Here is a 9,802-nt window from a genome sequence, read left to right as displayed (position 1 = left end):
AGCAATTTGCAAAATGTTGCAATGCATCAGTAAGATCATTTGAGTGTCAATGGATTTTCACCAAGATGCTAGAATGAACCATTAAGCATTTCTCCTTGTAAACTAGGGCATATAGCCAAATCACCTGTGCACAAAAATCTTTTGCCATAAAATCCCATATAGAAGTTCATGAAACACACATATAATGACTAGCAAATAATCATCAAAAAATCTTACCCATTCATCACACGAGAGCAATGTTTTTGCACCCATTCATCACACAAGAGCTATGGGTGGGTTCATATACATGCCAAAATACATAAAGCAGATGTCTCTTGAGTCTCAAGTAAAACAAGCTCAAATTTCTACACAGAAGAATCTCTTATGGTACATCTTCTACGTATTAGAAGAAGAATCTCTTATCGTACATCTTCTACGTATTAGATTAAGACTCATCACTAGTTGAGCTGTGAAGGGCATGACAAAGTGGTCATGATAGCCACCATAGACAAAAAGTTGTGCAAAAGAAAAGGTGAAGAAAAGGGACCATTCTGTCTTAAACTTGTTGAAGTAAGACTCTCCTAAGCTAATGAATACCAACGTTGCTGCCTCTCTCTCTTGGCTAAAATTGGTTGCACTGCTAATGCAATTGGCTACTTCTTGTGCCAAATCGAAGGATGATATGCAGGCTATGGTGGTCATAAAAATAGACACTCATATCATGCTAACTAACACTCACATTATGCTGAGTGACTTCCTCCTTTTTTAGTTTTGCACTACCCTACATTATTGAGCCTGTAGTCTCCTCCTCTTATGAACAAGTTCAGCTTCCTTCTTATTGAGCCTATAGTCTCCTCTTATGAACAAGTTTAGCTTCCTTCTTCATTGTAGATTTCTTTTATCTTATTGCAAGTTTCTTGCACATGTGAGCTAACAGGCCCTCACCTCATACGTGCATTATCTTTATGTACCTATAGTTGAATGAGTATGGATGAATCTTCCCACAATGCAAGGCTACTATGTATGTAGGCAACCTAGTAAGCAATAAATTCACTACCTTTATAGTTGACATGAGCAAACAAATTATGTTATTGGTAGTGGTAGACAAAGCTTGGCAGTACAAAAGGCCATGCACGTTTATGCGCACCAAAGCAAATCAGTTGTTGCTAAAATCAATAGCACAAAGGAAGGCGGTGAGCATACGAGATGCAAGCAAAGATTTGAGGCTCATCATAGGTCAAAGCTTTCAAAAGGGTTTGAGGGATGCTGGGTTTTTGCCACCCAAAAAAAAAAAAAAAGTTGTTTATCGTGAGCGGATGGTTGCTCACCGAAAATCATGAAAGAAGATTGGAAAAGGTGGACAAGGAATCGAGGATCAATTCGTTGTATTTATCACCCACTCCATAAAATCTCGTCTAAAAACCCTAAACAAGATAGGTTGAAAAATGTAATAGCATGGGAGTTACCTTAACTTGTAGGTGGCAGCTGTGGAGAAGGTAACATCGAGCTCCTGGACCCTGGTGTGTTTTAGAGATAGATCATAAGATTTGAATTTTGAAGGGCCAACCAATAACAACCCAAAGAATTAGTTCTAGATGGGCATTTTTTAATATTGCCCTTCCATTCACGTTTTGCTATTTTCTTACAATTTTTGAAGATGGGCATTTTTTACATTTTGCTTTTCAAATGAAATTTTCCATATTAACTTGGTTTTCATGTAATGGGTTAGAGGGCTTTGGATGGGCAAATGGCCATCAAATCCTATCAGACCCTACATCAAAATTTGACCTTATACTCCACTTACACCAAGTGTGGGGAGTCAAAATCAGCATTTATTACTTGCAGACGGACCCAAAGCTTCTCTCTCCCTCTTCAAAACAAGGTGTGGAGAAATTCTCTCTCCTTGGGGTCTAGATCACTTTATCAAGTCTCCATCAAGCTCAAAAATCACCACTAAATCAAAGATTCTATATTATTTTATCAATTTTCTTTTACTGCAAGTGATTTTCTGTTGTGTTTCTCCTTCCCCGTGGATTTCTTTATCTTTCTCATTTCAAAAATCAAAAAATAATTTTCTGTATATTATGCCAATAATTTACACAAATCCCGATTTGTTTAAATCAAACATTTGTAATTAGTCTCCATCAAATCCTTCATCCTAAATCTTTTCTAAAGTTTGGAGTAAATCTTTGAATTCATTTCCAAGCTTTGGCCTTAGTCTTGCATTTTTTGCTAATTATTCATAGAATTAAATTAGGATAGAAACCTTAGTCTAAATGGATTAAATACATTTTAGTCTAATTAACCTTAGGAATTGGATGGTGAATTTTAGATTCCTTATGCCTAAGCATCCATAATTATTCTACAATGTGCTAGACCAATTTATTTGGATCAACTCTAAAATTACCAATTTTTCTAGGGAGAGAAAGCAGTTTAGAGAGAGAAAATGGCCCTAGACTTAGAATTTGACCTTAAATCCTTTAATTTTGAACCTTAGGGTGTAACCTAGAATAATATTTTATGCCCTTTGTCATTGACCTTAGGAAAGTTAGGTAGATATAAATAGCAAATAAATTGACTAGTTTATTCAAAAAACTAAAAAATTATAATAAATAGAAATTTTATTCAAAAATTTGAGTTAATCTTATCCTTAGGTGTAATTCTAATAGCTATTTAAGCATAAATTTTTTTATAGAGACATTCTGTTAGACATCCTATTTCTAAAGAGAGAGTGTGGATAAATGACAAGAATATTCCGAAACCAAAACTTGACCTTGTAGATGAGCTTAGAATAGTTTGATTAGCCTAGAAATGATATACTTCAATTTTTATAAATAATCGAAATATGATAAATCTAGAGAGAGAGAGAGAGAGAGAGAGAGAGAGAGTGTACAACTTGGCCTTGATAAGGCCAAATTCAAAAATGGACCTCTTAATCGGAATCTACATGATCAATCTAGCTTAGAGATAGTGTCATTATTTTAAAAATATAATCATAGAAGGTAAAATCCTAGAGAAAGAATGTAAAATAGATTTTTTTAGATAGAGAATATGACTAAGGACCGTTAATTTAGGTTTTTTAGAATGAAATACTAAAAGTAAACATTTCAAAAATTCCATATGCAAGAAGGAATGTCTCTTTTTCAAGACTAGAGTTAAGCCACTTAGTCTAAATTTAGCAAACGGGAATAAAAGAGGAAAAATTGGAGACAAAATCCAATTAAGGGTATGCTTAGAAGGAGTGCATGTGGTGATTGACTGGATAAGGAGTTATTAAACTAAGCCCAATCATGAGATTAGAGCCTTGAGAATTGACCATTGGTTTACCAAAACTTAGATTGCATGACTGAGTGATTGTTTAAGCATGCCTTTTCATTAGTTGTTATGTGGATCCTGTGAAGGTACCACACATGAAGAATTATTTTCGAGCAGATGTCATCTGAGTGGTGAGTCCAATGCCAAAGTCCTCCATTCGAGACCTTGACCCCTCTCGACTGAACGTGGGTGTGCTCCTGGCATGATTGGTGATAGGACAAGAGGCAACTCCGAAAAAGACTAAGCATTAAAGTTTGCTTTCTGTTCATGTTTACATCAGAAGAGTTGCTGAATAGTTGACTGAGAGCGTTTGTGCCTTGGGATAGATGTGGCGATTAGAAGCGACTCCAAGTGATTTACACACGAAGATTGTTTCTAGATGCTAGGATACTTGAGGCCCCCCTGATGCAATTTAGTGGTCTAGGAGTTTTTTGGCTCAGTAGTGCATATCGTCCTATTCAGGGACCACAATCATGGTGCGAGGAGATATCTTAGTGTATTTTTGTGTAACATTGATACATTTATTTCAGTTATATTCAAAAAGGTCTGTTTGGCATAGCGGGGGGTGTGTGAATACTACCTGTAATTGTTTATTGTTGCGGAATGTGTGAGTAATGGAAAAAGGAATATTAATTACGGGTGTGTGAGTTCACACCGGCTTCGTATACCCAATGGTAGGGTGGCAGGCCAGACCCATTGGGATGGTTGGGGTCTAGGCTGAACTTACGAATTTGGTAGGAGTAGAAATTGGATACACTACCAGAAAGTGGGTGGTAGGGTGGACCTGAAGAATTCACGAGTGCTTTCCAAATGAGACCAAAATTGTCTGAAAATTTAAGAAAAACGAGAAAAATGAGAGATTAGAATTGAGTCTATCCAAATAAGTGGAGTGGTCTATCTTATGATCAAGGGGTAATTCGCTGGTGTGATTAGATAGCCAATATGTCTCTTGATCATGAGAATCATAAGTTAGATATATAATTGGAGGAATCACATGCACTTCCTAGGTAAAGACTATTCTAGATCAGACACCTGAAGGTCTGTTGTAATTAGCTGAACCTTAGGCCATTGCAATTCGAGGCCTCGAGTGGGATACTCTACCTTATTGTAAGTCTTCCCCTATAGCTAAATTGAATTGTAAAGGGAGGGGTCTCATATTTGGTATCATAGTGTATGGTTCATTCTTTAGGTTGAGTGCATGTACTCATTTTTTGTTGAGAGAAATGAAACATATAAAGTTTCTTTTCTTTAGAGTTCCTCCTGCTCTTTATTCTCGCATAGTGGACTGTATCGAGAAGTTGGATAGAGCTACAAATATGTATGAAGACCTAGTCCTCAAGGGAAATGAGAGGAAGGTTGAGATTGCATGATTGTGCACCGAGAGATTCTTTCCCCAACAGAGCAACCGTGGTGCTATGTGGAAAGTTGGAAGGAAGGTTCACGGATGGGGAATACTGTTGTCTCACTTTTGTGACAATATGACTATGACTTTAGTACTTATGAGACTAGGGATAGTTGGAGGGGTGGTTTTGTACATGTCTCATACCTTCGATTTAGTTAACATAAGAATCATAGTAACCAAAAACGGCGTTTCCGCCCTCTGGAAACGGTTCGGCCGTTTCCGGAAACGGAGACCGGCGGAAACGCCGTTTTCGTACATTTTTTTTTGGCAGCCAGCATGTCGGTTATTTTGTAGTTTTTGAACCATTTAATTTTGAAAATTGGCAGTGCCACAGTGGGCACCTCTGACTCCCAAGTTTGATGATCATTGCTGATATGTATGATGTATTATGATCACAATTTGCAGCTCGCAATGTATGCTTCAGCTATCAGCCTTCAGTTTTTTATGGTTCACATGAAATTGCCGCGACATCATACATGTCCATTATCTACATTCTGTTAAGTGTTATGATTCTAATGTCCACTTGAGTCTTTGATGTGTCTTGTTTGAGGTCTCTATGCATGTTTTTTGCATCTCTTGACATAAGTTTATTTAATAGGATGTCTCTATGCATGTTTTTTACATGTCTAAAATAAATTCAAAAGAAACTCCGTTTCTTGCCGTTTCCGACCTCGCGGAAACTCGGAAACACCGTTTCCAACCCGGCCCGAACCGACCGTTTCTGCCGGTCCAGGTTACTATGATAGGAATGAAGTCATAGGTGAAAAAATTTATCATATTTAAGAGTCAATCAAAGGATTTGGCTATAGGTGACTTTTCATGGGTCACTGCAATTTAAACCTATACAAATTAACCTATTAATGGTTTCCAAGTGCATAAAAGTAATGCCTATGGTTTAAAAATTCATTTACTATTTATTGTATTCTATAAAATTGACAAAGAAAAAGAAAATAAAGGATACTAATTCAAATGCACAAGTGGGTCACAGATACCACTACACTGTAAGAATTTTGAATTTTTGAATCTTGAAATTGAACCTACTTAGAAATAACTTGAAATTTTGAGAAGTTCAGGTGTTGTAGGCTTGATGATGGACCTCAAATTCCTCTTCTTCTCCAAGCCTATTTCTTCATGAATTTATATGCCCTTTGTAGCCTTTATGAAGTCTCACTAGCTAGTTTACCTATATTCGAGGTGTACACTATTTAAGAGACAAGGTACAAGTACTGTAAGGAATAAAGAGAGTCAAATTGATAGTGAAAAAGAGCTTCTTGTAGGCATGGGAGAAAATGAGCATCTGGGCCCCCTTGATCCCTTCACATGCATGGAATAACCCCCGAATAGCATAGCCTGCATATACAATATGGTTATCTTCCTCATACACTTAATTATTGGTGGACTAAATTAATGTGGAAGGTGGGCTAAGGTGACTTTTTCTAAAAGTTAACCCAAACCTCTTTCCCACTATCCCACAATGTAGCTACCTTTGTAATCTCCCGCATGTGTGTATAACCCCTCATTCTTGCTATGACATCTTGGTAACTCCCAGGCTCCTAATGACGATATCGCACCTCCTATTAGGCTAAATAACCTCATGGCTAATCCTAATGTGTTTGGACTATGGGTGGCTAAACTCCATGTCACACTTGGCACGTTCTAGGGAATTGAACCCACAAATACAAGACAGTAGTATCCCAAAACTGTGTGCACATGAAGTACAATGTATACCATGACAATGCATGCAAAATGAAGATGTCAAGCCAATGCAAAAGTAGAATCAAGCTCCAAGGTGGAGTGAGTCAAGTACCGACGACAAGGTAGTCGGATGGAGGTGTGTCAATGTAGATCCCACCAAAAGCATCATAAGGTAGATAGAATGTCGATGTAAAATCCGCAGCAAGGCCGTCGAAATAGGCCTCCAAGTACCATAAAAACAACTCCAAGAGAAAAGCACGAACATCAGAATCAATTCTGAATCAATGGTCAGATCAACAAGAGCATCGCACGCACCAAACTCCTCGGCATGAGGAGTATCCACCTCATGTACGAGAGGTAAAGAATGAAGATAAAAAAATGTTTGACTATTGAAAAGGTCAGAATGGAAAACATGCGGAAAGTCAGAACGATGGAGGAAAGGCTCAAAAAAATGTTTGACTATTGAAAAGGTCAGAATGGAAAACATGCGGAAAGTCAGAACGATGGAGGAAAGGCTCAAAGTCAGAACGGCAAACATGCGCAAAGTTGGAAGGGCAGGCATGCAAAAAATTAGAACGGCAGACAGTCGAACGACGAACATGTGAAACCCTGAACATGAAGTGTGTCCTCCATAGAAATGCACGCATGTGGAACAAACATCACAAGAGAACCATTGTGCGGATCATGTGGAAAAGCTATCCGTGGAACATCATAAACATTGGAATGAATCACCATGTGGACATCGTGAGATAAGAGGCATGTAATCAATGGGATAAAGAAGATATATCAAATCTGTATCAAGGCGGAAAGCTACCTCTTCCGGATCATCCAAAGGGTTCAAATCATTCAGATCACCATCAAAACCACAAGCATGTGTCATAGTCTCCATAGAAGTACATGCAACCAGATCATAAGTCACAAGAGCATCATGAGTAGGATCATCCGGATCATGCAACATAGTTGGATCCAATGAAATAGCATCAAGTGGCAAGGCATCACAAATATGCCCATCATCATACATCTAACCATGAATGTGCATAACTATATCATCCTCATAAGCAAGATCATCAACATCATATGGCTCAATGGGAGCCTCATCTAGTGAACCATCATAAATAATTGGAGCAAGAGCATCATGGGCAATAGCATCATGAGTATGATGTACAAAGGCCTCATTCATAAGGCTGGAATATGGAATCATACAATCACGTACAAACGTTTATGTTATGCATGTAGGAACCATGGAAGAACAGATCTTGCTGGGACAGGCGTGGACTTGGAGCTTGATTCTACTTTTGCATTGGCTTGACATCTTCATTTTGCAAGCATTGTCATGGTATACATTGTACTTCATGTGCACACAGCTTTGGGGTACTACCGTCTTGTATTTGTGGGTTCAATTCCCTAGAACGTGCCAGGTGTTGACATGGAGTTTAGCCACCCATAGTTCAAACACATTAGGATTAGCCATGAGGTTATTTAGCCTAATAGGAGGTGCGATCTCGTCATTAGGAGCCTGGGAGTTACAAAGATGTCATAGCAAGAATGAGGGGTTATACACACATGCGGGAGATTACAAACGTAGTTACATTGTGGGATAGTGGGAAAGAGGTGGTTATGGAATTTGAAAGGTCACATGGACATGGCTATTTAAAGCCCCCTTTGTATGCCAATGAATACAATGCTTTTGTTTTTGTCCCTACATATGTGATTTGCAATGAGAGTCCCTTATTTTATGTTCCATTTAGCTCTTTAGCACCTTGTTTATGGGTTTAGCCTCTAAGCCATAAATATACATCAGGGGAGCAGGAAAGGAAAGCCATAGCAAAGTTGGTTGGACAATCTCCATGGTGAAGAAGCAGCCCCAATTCCAAGTGTATAGCAAAGGAAAGTTGCACCACACTACTACATCCCGTCTAAGTTTCTACATCCCATCTAAGTTGCTTGTGAGGTGCTCCATCTACATTAGGGGACCAGGAAAAAAAACCCATAACAAAGTTGGTTGGACAATCTCTATGGTGAAGAAGCAATCCCAATTCCAAGTGCATAGCAAAGGAAAGCTGCACGACACTCCTACATCCCGTCTAAGTTGTTGCTACATCCAATCTAAGTTGCTACATCCCGTCTCAGATGGCAATAGAGTACCTCTTTTGATGACAAGTTTGTAGCGAGCCTCTTCCGAGCTTTTGGTGGGCTCACCCTCTGTCAAGCGACACCCACATGTGAGGGGTGTTGCCTTCACCAACCCTGTCGTAGCGTTTGTTTCTTTGAAAGAACCACCATGTGAACCATCTTCAGTGGGACCCAAGGAGTGGCACTCGTGAAACCCCAGTGTACAACCAAAGCCACCCATTTTTTTTCAGTGCACAACTAGGCTAGGTCGTTACATGAGATTGATGTCTAGAGATGAGAGCCTATCGTAATCAACTTCCCCACTTGGCACATGACATTTGGTGTGCCTATTTGCGACAAGACAATTGATGGATTCACCAAGTGGATTCCGCCCAAAATGTGGGTAAGGAGAGAATCCTTACAGCACTAGTTCAAGGCTGCAACATGAGTTTTTCTAGCAAAGCTCTACTCTCGGTCTCGCAAGTCAATGATGCCCAACCCTCCTTTGTGGATAGATTGCACAATCTCTAGGACCTTCCCGTGACTGCACAACCATCACTCCCAATCCACACAAACTAGAGGGAGAGTCCCCTAGATGGGAACCTTAGTGTGGGTGGAGAAATAGAGAGCTAAAAACCCCTGAATCCAAGAGAAAACCCCACCCATAGCATGGTACACTCATACAAGGGGCCTTCTTGAAGTCGAGGAGAAAAACTGTGAGATCCTTGTGGTGCATCTGCATCACCTACCAAAAAGTGATGTCATCCAAGATGCTCCTGTCCCAAATGAAACCAATATGTGAGCCATGAATGAAATCGTTGAGGTGACGGATTAATCGCTTTGGTGAGAATTCTTATAGCAATTTGGATAAGTGGTAAGAGCCCATCCCCAAGGTGATAAAAGCTCATCACCCTCTTTGGGGATCAAATAAATCAAGCTCTCAATGAAGCTCTTTGGAAGAATGTCACTCTACATGAGCTCATTGAAGGCCGCCACCCTTACACTTGCCTTCAAGAGATCCCAATGATGCAAAAGGAAGGAGACCAACAATCCATCCTCGCCGGGTTATTTTCGGTGAGTCTCTATCTTGTTCGAGGAAAGGGGGAAGTCCAAGTATCATTGAGGAGCGGATACCCTCCTGTGCTATCAAACCTCTCGCGAATTTGACCCAAGAGCAAAAAGGGTGGCTCTATCTGGGTCCAGGGCACCATCCATCTAAGCTTCGAATTTGCATTACGCATAGACTATGTTAGAAATAATGTCCTGACATTATTATGGGCAGTGGCCAATGTATTAGGA

At 39.5% G+C, this 9,802-nt stretch overlaps 1 long non-coding RNA gene across 1 annotated transcript in view; it reads right to left on the bottom strand.

Moving 5' to 3' along the window:
• Positions 1-252: 252 nt before the first annotated feature.
• Positions 253-9,802, bottom strand: part of LOC147629264 (uncharacterized) — a 54,881-nt gene continuing 45,331 nt past the window's right edge. Inside the window, exons 2-3 of the long non-coding RNA XR_015268003.1 lie at positions 1,446-1,489; positions 253-266 (exon numbers count right to left, since the gene is read on the bottom strand). This is a non-coding gene — a long non-coding RNA (uncharacterized LOC147629264). The remainder of the gene's footprint in view (positions 267-1,445; positions 1,490-9,802) is intronic.

Source organism: Cibotium barometz, chromosome 18 (genome assembly GCF_041138505.1).
Source record: "Cibotium barometz isolate CiBa-2024 chromosome 18, ASM4113850v1, whole genome shotgun sequence".
Taxonomy (NCBI): Eukaryota; Viridiplantae; Streptophyta; class Polypodiopsida; order Cyatheales; family Cibotiaceae; genus Cibotium; species Cibotium barometz.
This window is presented reverse-complemented; position numbering and strand designations above follow the sequence as displayed.